At 35.1% G+C, this 13,293-nt stretch overlaps 1 protein-coding gene across 1 annotated transcript in view; it reads right to left on the reverse strand.

The window, feature by feature from the left end:
• Nucleotides 1-13,051, reverse strand: part of MACC1 (MET transcriptional regulator MACC1) — a 104,833-nt gene extending 91,782 nt beyond the window's left edge. Inside the window, exon 1 of the mRNA XM_053714131.1 lies at nt 12,943-13,051. The gene's annotated coding sequence lies outside the window, so the exon portion shown is untranslated. The remainder of the gene's footprint in view (nt 1-12,942) is intronic.
• Nucleotides 13,052-13,293: the final 242 nt, after the last annotated feature.

Consider the following 13,293-nt stretch of genomic DNA (forward strand, 5'->3'; position numbering starts at 1 on the left):
TAATTTTGGGGGCATTTGGTGGACAGATCTCAAGATTGCGGTAGCAATAAACCCGCCACTTGTAATGGCTGGTTATTTATCGAACGCCTGCAAACAGGAAAATTTGCCCTTCGCCACTTTAAAAGGTGAGTGTGTGTGTATGTATATGTGCGTGTTTTTATTTATAGTAAATAATAAATGGGATGTGACTACAGTTAATTATTAACATCTGAATTTACTATTGCTTATAATCTTCCAGTGAATAATATATTGTAATAAATTAACCATTTATTTTAATATATAAGTAAATTCAAACTAAAAAGCTAATGAACAATTTATATGCTGGCAAAAAACAGAAGAGAGGAGGAGGGGTTAAATATGTGCATGCGTCAGTCAGTAAGCAGTTTTAATGTGCATATTGGCCGCCATGATGTTTCTAACTAGGTAGAACATTGTTATAGGGCCCACATAAAAAGTCTTATAATGGGTTTGGTGAAATTATAAATATTCAAGGGGGAAAACAAAATCAGGGTAAACTACAGTGTTCATTTAACATATCTTTAACTGTATTAATATAAATAAAGTCACTTTAAAAGGTGAGTGAGTGTATGTAGGTATGTGTGTATGTATATATGTATATAAGTGTGTATATGTATGTATTTATGTATGTAGAAAGTTTCCAAACCTTCAGCGCTCGGACTCAGGCTCCTGCCTGTAGCGTTCTTGAGCGTCAACCCGTTCAGAGGGAATGGTCATGTGACCGGTGCTAGGGGATCGCCTCCGTTACGGTGGTAAATTCAAACAGGGATCAAAATAATCTGTACTTAAGAACCATATCTTACCAATTGCTGGTATGTATAAAACTTCAAAAATTTATTTCAGACAAGTAAAAGCATAGGATTTATAATGAAAAAACACACAAGTAAAAAGAACACTTGTAGCAAGCTGCTACAAGTGTTCTTTTTCCCTGTGTGTATGTGTGTGCGATGTATGTACGTGTATGTGTATATGTATGTGTGTGTCTATGTATGTATTTGTGTGGGTGTGTCTGTGTGTGTGTGTGTGTGTGTGTATTTGTGTGCATTTATGTGTAGCTATGTATGTATTTGTGTGTCTATGTATGTATGTGTGTGGGTGTGTGGGTGTGTGTGTGTGTATTTGTGTGCATTTATGTGTAGCTATGTATGTATTTGTGTGTCTATGTATGTATGTGTGTGGGTGTGTGAGTGTGTGGGTGTGTGTATTTGTGTGCATGTATGTGTGGCTATGTATGTATTTGTGTGTACCACATTACCAACTCTCTGTGTATACATATAATTTGTTGTTAAAATAAATGATAACAGTATCCTAACAGTTCTCTTCATGTGGAACTAATTGCTTTATTCAATGCAGACTTGACAAACAACACAGGTTCAACACATGTATTTTTCACCTGAAAATATATCTTATGGCAAACAGACTCATTGTTAGAATATTTAATGAATGAATAATGTTTTTGTATTGTACTTCAACAAACACTCTACTATACTTCCTATTTCACGTCACCACTGTCCTAATCAGTACAAACCATAAGCCTAAACACGCAATACTCTTTCTGCAAAAGAAATGTCAAGAACAAGTTTTCAAATACTACTTGTTATACAAGAAATGTAACTATGACTGAGTAATGGTTTATAATCATTTACAAACAGTTTTACTTCCTCCACTTCAGCATGAACAGTGGACTTATTTTTCAGGATAATAGTTAACACATAATATCCTATATAATAAAAGGCCAAGTGTGTTTGTCCGAAGCTGTCATGCGCAGTAGAGACAGCACAAGGACAAACATACCTGGCCTTTGAGTCACTAGCTGATCTGCGCTCCTGCGGCAGAAGTGGGCGTGGCCGGGGGCGTGAGCGACATGAAGGGGCATGGCCAAACGTGGAAAAAGGGAAAAGAGAGAACAAAAGAGAGGGAGAGAGAGAGAGCGCAAAAGAGAGGGGGAGAGAGAGAGAGAGCTCAAAAGAGAGGGGGGAGAGAGAGCAAAAAGAGAGGGGGAGGGAGAGAGCGCAAGGGTTAGGACTGCTGTACTGCGAAAAATGGCCCGTGTGAACGGGCTTTAGGACTAGTATATATATAAAAACCAAACACATTTTATGAATCCGCCCTCCAGGATCATCCACCTGAGATTCTACTCTGAATAAACACTGAACAGAAAACAGTGAAGTCCCATGATTTCTTAAAGGGACATGAAACCCAATTTTTTTCTTTCATGATTTAGCCAGAGCATACAATTATAAACAACTTTCTAATTTACTTCTATTATCTATTTTGCTTCATTCTCTTGATATTCTTTGCTGAAAAGCATATCTAGATATGCTTAGTAGCTGCTGATTGGTAGCTGCACATAGATGCCTCCTCTGATTGGTTCATCGTGTGCATCGCTATTTCTTCATTAAAGTATATCTAAAGAATGAAGCAAATTAGGTAATAGAAGTAAATTGGAATGTTGTTTAAAATTATATTCTCTACCTTAATCATGAAAGAAAATGTTTGGGTATAGTGTCCCTTTAAACCAATGTCAAAATGTATTAATGTTTCAAAGATACTGCTCCCCTTCTTCATACATACACACATACATACATACATACATACACACATACACACATAGACACATACATACATACACACATACACACACACACACACACAAACACATATGCACTCTGGAGCTACATGATAAGCCTATAGATTTTACAGTATCACAAAATGCAAAGATTTCTTTTCTTTTATTACAACATTGAACAATGACATGGCTGCCAGAGAGAATTACTAAGCAATGATTAGCAAACTGGTACAGCAATTGCGAACAGCTAAAGGGTTAAAATGAGTTCAACTACCTTTTCAAAGTGTATATATTACTATAAAGGTTTCACCTGATCTATTTTTACTCATTAACTTCACTGCTATAATCCTATAATTGCTGCCTGCAACTTATGTCTTTCTTCTGCACATGTGACCTGACATAATGCTATTATTCTTTCTAAAAATCCAAACAAATTGATCCACCTTCCTTTTTAATATTTATTTATTTATTATTTATAAACTTTATTTTCAACCTGTCTAAACACTTAGATAGATTCACTGTGGGGAAAATGGTCTTATGTTTTATTTCCTAAAAAGTACCCCAGGAATTAGATAGTTTTACATATTACTGTATCGAGTCAGCTATCCTCTTTACGTCTTAAACACTGCAACCTTTTGCATAACCTGTTTATTTTTTTTGTTTGTTTTTACTTGTTAGGGATTATTTCTCTACTCTGCCATAACGTTTAACTAATGTGATCATGTTTAGTTATTGTGCAACTACACTGATATCTTGTTGTCATCATGAGAAAGTATAAAAATGCATGACAGGAAATGTCACCTGCTATTGAAATTAGAAATCTCTTCAAGGCATTCAACTGCTTTTTCTATGCTATATATATTTGTCCATATGTTGTTCCAAGGATTGACTAATTTGCTCAATATCTAGGAATCAGGTTGAACATTTATTTTTATTTATTACAATCACTAAGGAATTTGCTAGAGCCTCCCCCCACACACAAAACATCCACCATCTTACATTTGCCTCACAAACAAAAATACAACTCAGTTTGTTTAAAAGGTTGTATATGCAGGGCTGCAGGCCTTCATACCACATGATAAATCAGTCATCTCTGTGTGTATATAATGTGTTTCAGTGTTTCAGTTAATAAACATAACATTTGCAATACACCTTCTTGCTTTGGAGCAAATAAGGACTTCATGGAAAGCTTTTAATGGCTTTTTGTAAACCCCAGGTCACCAATTGCCCACTACTGGCTTCAATTCTGCCATCTCCTTTTAGCACATAAATCCTTACATATCATATATATTACTGATCACAACATATGACAGGGTTTGATTAACTCCAGAAGCCAGGAAGATATATGTGTGTATATGTGAGTATATAACATCCTCCTTCCAAGACTTGTACAAATTGTGTTAGTGGCTGCTTAATATTCCCACTGACTCCTGTCTATAGCAAGCGTTCCTACATGCAGAGAGTCTATATACAGTCCAAACTTTTGTGTACAGTATGTGGTCTAGCTAAAGGCACTACGTAACAAATTAGATGGCCTAGATTGTGAAAGTGTTCCTGTGTGCCACACAAACTGATTAGGTTAAAAAAATACCCAGAGCTAATGGGTGGACTGAGAGCTTCAATCAATAGAACAAGAACACAAATACATACATGGTTTAATGACAATGTAAATATTTTATTGGGGGGGGGGGGTAGTTTGAGCTTAATAACTGTTTAAAGCGACAGAAACTTGATTTTATTTTTCTGGTTTAAAAAGATTGATACTGCCTTTATTACCCATTCCCCACTTTGCATAACCCACATTGTTATATTAATATACTTTATAACCTCTGAACCTCTGGCTATTTCTAAGTCCCTGCAGGCCGCCTCTTATGTCAGTGCATAGCTTTTCACAGCCATACAGTACTAGTTCATATGTGCCATATGGAGAACATTTTGCTCTCTCCCGTGGAGTTATGCAGGAACCAGCACTAATTGGCTAAAATGCAAGTTTGTAAAAAGCACTGAGATATGGGAGCAGTTTGCAGAGGCTTAGATACAAGGCAAGTATATTAATATAACAGTGTTGGTAATGCAAAACTGGGGAATGGGTAAACAATGAATTATCTATTTTTTTTAAACATATACATTTTCAAGTAGTCCGTCCTTTAAAATTTGGCTTTACTAGAGAATTGTACATGAATAGCATAGATATGTGAGGGATGCTTTTTAAAAGCTTTAGAGACAAACACTCCCCCCCCCCATATTACTGCTTGCAATAAGAAAAGAAATGAACTGTCACTCCCAAAAGTCTCACAATAACACCATAAGAAATCCACTTGAGTCACAGCCCTAAGTCCTCTTACAATAGTTCACAAGAAAAAAGTATGCATTTTATACAGTGTCCAGAGCTTTTGTTATGTTTGCAGCCTATTTTTTTTTTTTTTTTAACATATGTTCTTGTAAAACAGCAGGTGTACGATATATTCTACATTGTACTTCAAGTGGCTTCTGTAGCTATAAATATTCTTGTCAAAAGAAAAAAAAAAACTTCTGCAGCTCACAAGTTGGAATGTTTAGTTTAGTGCTGTTTACTTCAAATAATGAAAGGCTACATATAGTTTCAAAGACACGATTGTTTAAAAACGTAAAACTCTGATAAATTCTTTAAAACAAACAAAAAAAACCTGGGAAATTTACATCGTTTTGTACTATTTGATCCACAAAGGCCTAAGCACATGCTGACTACAGTGCTTATCGGGATAGAGGTAATTTAGGTATATCTCATAGAAAAGAAAAGCTTTTGTGTGCAAGAATTTATAATTGTAACGCCGCTCCTCATTCTTGTGCATATTTTTGGCAGACAATTTCTGATTGTTGGCTGGTATTGTCAGCGTGTTTTATTTTCAGTGATCACAATCATAAATGATTTATAACTAACAATGTGCAATTAAAGGGATATGAGACCCAAAAGATTTCTTTCATGATCAAACAGACAGTACAGTTTTAAACACTTTCCAATTTACTTCTATAATGTAATTTACTTCATTCTCATGGTATACTTTGTTGAAGAAGCAGCAATGCATTATGAGGAGCTCCAAAGCCATAGAAATAGGGGTGTATGACTTTTTAAAGTATTTGAAAAAGGGAATTATCGGTATAGTAAACTTGCTTATTGTTAAAGGGACAGTCTAGACAAAATTAAACTTACATGATTCAGATAGGACATAACATTTTTCAAAATGACATCATTAAATTTGCTTTGTTCCCTTGGTTGTATTTTTCAAAAGCTAAACCTAGGTAGGCTCAGACTGATTTCTAAACTGTTGAAAACCGCCTTTTAGCTCAGAGCATTTTGAATTTTTTTCACAGTTAGATAGTACTAGTTCATGTGTGTCATATAGATAACATTGTGCTCACTCCCGTGGAGTTATTCAGGAGTCTGCACTGATTGGCTAAACTACACATCTGTCAAAAGCACTGAGATAAGGGGGCAGTCTGCAGAGGCTTAGATACAATGTAATCACAGAGGTAAAACATATATTAATATAACTGTGTTGGTTATATTATGGGTAATGGGTAATAAAGGGATTATCTATCTTTTAAACAATAAAAATTCTGGTTTAGACTGTCCCTTTAATTTTGATGTCATTATATGATGTCAGTATAGCAGTGGGTAATTTCAGTTTCTTTTACATGCAAAACCAATGTTACATCGAAAAACGTTATGGGGTATTTGGTAATAAGCAAAAAAGTGTTGTGTCCTAGTGGCTCTTTAAATCTGTTGTTAAAAGGACAATATACAATATAATTTGTATTGTTTTAAAAGATAGATAATCCCTTTATTACCCATTCCCCAGTTTTGCAGAAGGAAGACAGTTATATTATTATACTTTTTACGTCTGTGATTACCTTGTATCTAAGCACCTTTTGTCAGCCCACTGATGACATTACATTTTATTTATTATTTATTGACTTTCATGTAGTACTGTGTTGTGCTAAATCTTAACTCCCCGGGTGTGAATACAATGTTATCTATATGGCCCACATGAATTAGCAGTCTCCTGTTGTGAAAAGCAAATAAAAAAAACATGTGATTAAGAGGCTGTCTATTGCGGCTTACAAACAGAAGAAATTTAGAGGTTTAAATGTTATAAATTATATTAATATTAATGGGAGCTAGCTGCTGATTGGTGGCTGTACAAAAATACCTCTTTTCATTGGTTCACCAAATGTCTTCAGATAGCTCCAGTAGTGCATAGCTTTTCCTTCAAAAAAGAATACCAAGAAAATTGAGCAAATTGAATAAAAAATTTAAACCTAAACTAATACCCTTATAAAAAATAAAAAAATCCCCCCCAAAATAAACCCCCCCCAATCTAATACTAAACTACCAATAGCCCTTAAAATGGCCTTTTTAGGGCATTGCCCTAAGTTAAACATCTCTTTTACTTACAAAAATTACCCCCTAACAGTAAAACCCCCTACCCAACCAACCCCCAAAATAAAAAACCTAACACTAAAAAAAACAAAAACTATCCATTGCCCCTAAAGGTGCATTTGTATGGGCATTGCCCTTAAAAGGGCATTCAGCTCTTTTACTGCCCTTAAAAAGGGCAATCAGCTCTATTACAGCCCGATAAATCCCTTATATTAAAAATAAAAAAAATCCTTAGACTAAGCCCCAAATAGGTACTCACCATTCCTGAAGTCCGCCAGAGAAGGTCTTCTTCCAGGCGGCTTCATCATCTTCTATCTTCATTCTGTGCGAAGGTGGCGTGGAGCAGTCTTTCTCGATGCCCGGATCCAGAGCAGCAGTCCTTAGCGGCGGTCCTCAGCAGCGTGGAGGCTCCTCTTCAATCGATGTCCATTGCACACTGAAAATTGAATGCAAGGTACCGCATTCAATTTGGGGTACCTTGCATTCCTATTAGCTGAAAGTTTGAAATCAAACCAGCCAATAAGATCTCAGTAGCTCTCATCCTATTGGCTGATTTCAAAATTTCAGCCAATAAATATGGGGTACCTTGCATTCAATCTTCAGTGTGCGACGGACGATTGAATGAAGAGGAGCCTCCAAACAGCAGAGTACCGCTGCCGCTGAAGACCGCCGCTGAGGATCTGTGCATCAGGGAAGTCAGCTCCGCGCCTTTGCTCCACGCCGCCTTTGCTCCAGGTGAAGATAGAAGATGATGGAGCCGCCTGGAAGTACCGCTGCCACTGAAGACTGCCGCTGAGGATCTGTGCATCAGGGAAGTCAGCTCCGCACCTTTGCTCCACGCCGCCTTTGCTCCAGGTGAAGATAGAAGATGATGGAGCCGCCTGGAAGTACCGCTGCCGCTGAAGACCACCGCTGAGGATCTGTGCATCAGGGAAGTCAGCTCCGCACCTTTGCTCCACGCCACCTTTGCTCCAGGTGAAGATAGAAGATGATGGAGCCGCCTGGAAGAAGACCTTCTCCACCGGACTTCAGGAATGGTGAGTACCTATTTGGGGCTTAGTTTTAGGATTTTTTGAATATATATATTATATATATATTATATATTATATAATATATATATATATATATATATATATATATATATATATATATATATATATATATATATATATATATATGTTATGGGTAAATTCAGATATCCGGGAAATCCTAGGATTACCCGGGTAAAACTGACATTACCCCAGCGGCTGTGAGTAAATTCCAATTTAAGATCATACAACAGGCTTTACCCGGGTAATCCTAAAATGCTTTTGGATAAAGCTACTTGCTGGCTTAAAGTTATAACAGCACTCATCTGATTACAGAGCTTATAACAGCTACAGAACCTATTCTCTAACCACACATATATATGGTGCACTGTAATTCCCCCATCCTCACTATTTTTTTTGCCACTGCCAGGGGGTTCAAGGGGGGGAGCCCCGCTGATCCTCTGGCATCCACCCCAAGTGAACCTTTGGGAATGAGGTTTTAAAATTTTATGAATTATTTTATCAAATAGTGTATATATGAGTGTAACTAATTTGAAACGTGTTTATTTTGTAGTTATGCACCTTTTTTAACACTCTACCCGTTACACAAAGGTTTCAGTCACGCTAACCTGATGAGCATAAAATTCGATTGATCTCTCACGTTTACTTTCAACTTATAATACATGCGCTATTTCCAACGTGCACAAAAAAACGTTATTGCGCACAACAGTTAAGGTGCCACTTGTAATCTAGCTCTTCACAGTGCATATATAAAAATTATGTTGAAAAAACACCAAACAGTTTCAAATTAAATGTGAATTTTTTTTACAGAAAATCCTATTTACTCACTACTAGCAAGATACAATATATTTCCTGCCCCAAGGGAGCTTTGGCAAAGAAATGGACATCTAGTACAACATAGGTTGACTCCCCACTGAATGGCAATATTATTTTGCTGAAATCACAATTAAATACATTTCTTCCTGAGGTCAAGCTTCTGACCAGGCTCCCTCAAGAATGGGCAACGAAGGTAGCTACCCATTTTTTATGGCACACCATAAAACCATATTGCAGTCCTGGCTGAAGTTGTAGGATAATTTTAGTTATGTAAATATAGTACACATACACTTATAAGCAATCCCATTGTGACATCATGAAGATTATGTCTGTCATATGTGGTCATCTAGTAAAATAAAAGTGATTAAAATATGTCTTTAAGAGTGTCACCTTTGATCGACCTCAGGTTTGTGTCTTGATAGCGACACCTTATATCTGGTTTTCCTGATCTAGGTAATAAAAAACATTCTTCCCAAAAACCTTGCCTTTTTTTATATAGCTCTAATAAGAAGTTTTAAATAGCAGACATAGAAATACAGGACAAACAGAAAAGAAAAATTAACCCCAGACATTCTAAAATCATGAGGTCTTTATGACACCTTTCCTGTGTTGGATACATCCAATAAGCCAATCAAGAGCAGCATATACACCTAGGGCTCCATTTATCAAATGGCAGGCAGACAAAGTTTGCTGTCATGAATCTTGTCCAATAAACAGTATATAAATTGTGGAGTTCATAAAGAAATAAACACATTAAAAAGGGAAACTTTATTGTAACCATATTAAAAATGTCCTTAAGACACAAGAACTATTACACACATAAAATTCCTTTTTGTCTTCTGAAAAAAGGGGGGTTAATTATCAGTTTCACCCTTTCGCAACATCACTAATCAGACCGACATCAAGGATACAAACAGGAACAAATTTAAAATTGGGCCATGGGCTTAGGGTAATTGCATACAGTATTTCATAGTTTAACTATCATCATTATATAGTGAGTGTCTATAGCTTTAAGACACTCACTGGATGGTAACTCTAAGCCTATATCATTAACCACCTTCCTTAAATATTAGTGGTACAATTAACTGCAAATATAAAATTGTGTGAGCATATTGTTTTATAGTGGGCAGCTAAGATTCAAAAGAACATCTTATCTAATGTATACCATATGACTCTCAATGCATATAGCAATATTTTAATGTATCACAGGATCTTTTAGTTACCGGTCTATATATCATTCAAACAGACACTCTGTTGCCTTTTGTATTGGTTGTCTAAGGTGCCGATGTTTTTCAGGCAGCCATGAGTTCTAAGCCCAGGCATTAAGGTCAGTTTGTGTTTTTATAGGCAAGAAAAGTAATTCAGTTGCCACTCTATATGTTGTTCACACACACACGCTAATTCCTTTCATACTGTAATCAACAGTTTAACATGCTGAGATTTAACAGAGAACATCAAATTATATATATTTGCGGCAAGTAGTCTCTATCCGTTATGCATAATGTGCTTTTAAACTATAGAACCATTGAAATAGATGCTAGTGTCTTTGGGCATCCACTCTATAGTAAACACGGATTAGAGTTAGAGTTAACGATCCTACATTAATCAATAATTTTGCTAGTAATCATTTGTTAATCGTTACAAATATTCCACAGAGAGTTAAATATGTATTAACAGGCTATTTCACATAGCCATAATATTCGTTTTTAAGCTACCCACAACAAGCTCCAGATGCCGATATTGGCACGTACGCTACCAATAAGCCCCTCCCACCTATACCTGAATCTTGTCCACCCAGCCTCACTGAGAGTTTGTTTTTGTAAATGCCACCCCTGTACTTTAGGTTACGGATAGGTTAAGTAGCACTAGTCTCAATACCACTGATACTTAACTAGCATTTCAGGCTTGCTCACACAAGCCTTAAATACTGGGGCTCCGAAACTGCTATAGCAACTAGATAAATGGAGCCCGTAGACACAAATAACAGAAGGGTCTTCCAAGTTGTACAGCTGGCTCCTAAAACATTTTCACTAGTAAAATGTATATACAAGAAAATCACTTCATGGACATTTTTTTTTCTTTTGTAAGTTTAATGAAGTATTTATGGCTCCTAGGTTTTATACCATATTATTAGTCACTGATGCAAGAAACACCCTATGTTGATTGAGTAATTCAGTTGTGCAGCTGAATGAAATCAGATAATACCAACAGCAGTATATAGATTAGAACTAACAGACCATATTTTATATTATTGATAGCACTACATTATCTTTATGGATTCCTCTACAAATCAAAATTATCTTAGTTCTTTAAAAGAAAATAGTTTGCTACTGTAATTCAATTTTTGGCTTGAAAGATATTTTTATAGTGCAAAGTTTCAGGTAACTATTAACAGCTTTGCAAAGTGTTTAAGCATTTTGCCAAAACGGTCTTTCCAAAATTAGAAATAAATTCTTTCAACATATCTGGTTTCCATAACCAATTTTGTTCAAAGAAACATACGGCATGATTGGTTTCTATGTTATGGGGACTTTAGAAATATTTGTGAGTCAAATGATTCCTCTGCAGGTGTGGTGTCTGCGTAATATCTTAGTAAACATGAAAATGACATCACAGATAGTGAAAAGCTGTCAAAGTATCACGTCCACCATAATTCACAATAGGCAAAGTTTACATTTTGTTTTTAGAAAAAAAAACTGGATAATATCAATAACATAATATATAATAACAACTAACGTGCCAAACAGTATAAGTGTCATTACAAGTGAACATAAAAATCCTGAAAGTCCTGAAAGCATGCAATTGTATCCACTATAGGTTAATAAGTTAGCTATTATAGGTATCATATGTAAATGGCTTTTGTTATTTTCATACAAAATAGTATATATATATATATATATATATATATATATATATATATATATATATATATATATATATATATATATATATATATACATACACATACATACAAATAGTTCACTAGTTCCAGAAGAGTAAGAAATGGTAGTGTACAGTATCAGTAAAAAATGTCCCCTATTTTTAACACTAACTGGACTAGTAAATTGTCCCTGAGCAGTGAACTATAGTTACATTTCTCTACTCCCTGTAGATAGATAGACACACACATACTCAAGTACATGCAAATTAAATATCATTACTTATATCGGAATTGTTTTATTTTGTTTTGTTTTTTTACTTTCATTGTCTGTTTGGATGCAATAAATTCTTACTGTAGAGTATGGAAGCATTTTTGAATCAGATCATAATAGACCCAATCATCTAAAGCTCTCTGAAATGATTAGACAATCTCCATCTCCTTGTACACTTTAACTTTTAAAACATATTTCTCAATAATGGATTTATTTAAAATATAACACCACCCAAGTGTGCAGCAGATTGTTTTATATATCTAGAAAATCTATTCAGTACATAGAGGACCCTACACGAATTTTATAAAGGCAAATTTTAGCTTGAGACCAGTTTGTCATTATTGGGCATTCAATTAATAAATATAATTATGCCATGTTTATAAAGAATGCAGAAAGTAAAGGTCTACTGTGCCAAGGTAGAAATACCCTAAAAATGCTTTGGACACTGATGGTAAACATACCGTATGTGCTGAAAATGAGACGTGTAAACATTAATATAGTAATAATTATAACTGTTTGAAACTGTTTATAAACTAAGCAAAGTAATGCAAAATGTATATGTTCATTTATTTATTCTATTCATCTAATAGAAAACATAATGAACTCATTTAGTATTAATGAACACATTTTGTATTAGCTAATTAGTTTGTTTAGTTAATAAATTAAACTTGTTTAGTTTATAAACACATTTCTGCCAAAAGGTAAAACTGGTTACTCATTTTGCAAACTAGTAAGCAAACTTTATGTGCTCTAAAATATACAATTATTTTCTCTATAATATTAAACAGAAAACTTAATGACTTAACACTCAAAACATTACACAAACAATACAATTATTTAAAATAAAATTGATAGCTTGTGAGGTATTGGGATATTACAAATATATGATTTTGCTGTTTTTCATTTATTAATACTTACGTTTTGCTCAAAAGCAGCTTCAGCTCAGAGATATCTTTTCAGACATCCTCCGCATGCCAAGTTACTCCTGTTTGTTTACCTAATGCAGCAGTAAGTGCACAGGTAATGATTACCTTGGCCAGCAAGACAAGGCAAATTCAGACACACCTTACAATCCCACCTGCTCTTTTTTTTTACTTCACATACCTCTGAACAAAGACTCATGGGAGTTGAAGTTCTCCATTCTGAAAATACTTTGTTGTTTATAGTAATACATAATACATTACCCAGAAATCTTTGTGCTTAGTTTAGGATTACTATTGAAACCAAGAAAGCTTTTTGAGTTTCGGTTGAAGGAGGTTCCAAGGTAAA

The sequence above is a fragment of the Bombina bombina genome, chromosome 5, assembly GCF_027579735.1.
Source record: "Bombina bombina isolate aBomBom1 chromosome 5, aBomBom1.pri, whole genome shotgun sequence".
NCBI classification, from domain to species: Eukaryota; Metazoa; Chordata; class Amphibia; order Anura; family Bombinatoridae; genus Bombina; species Bombina bombina.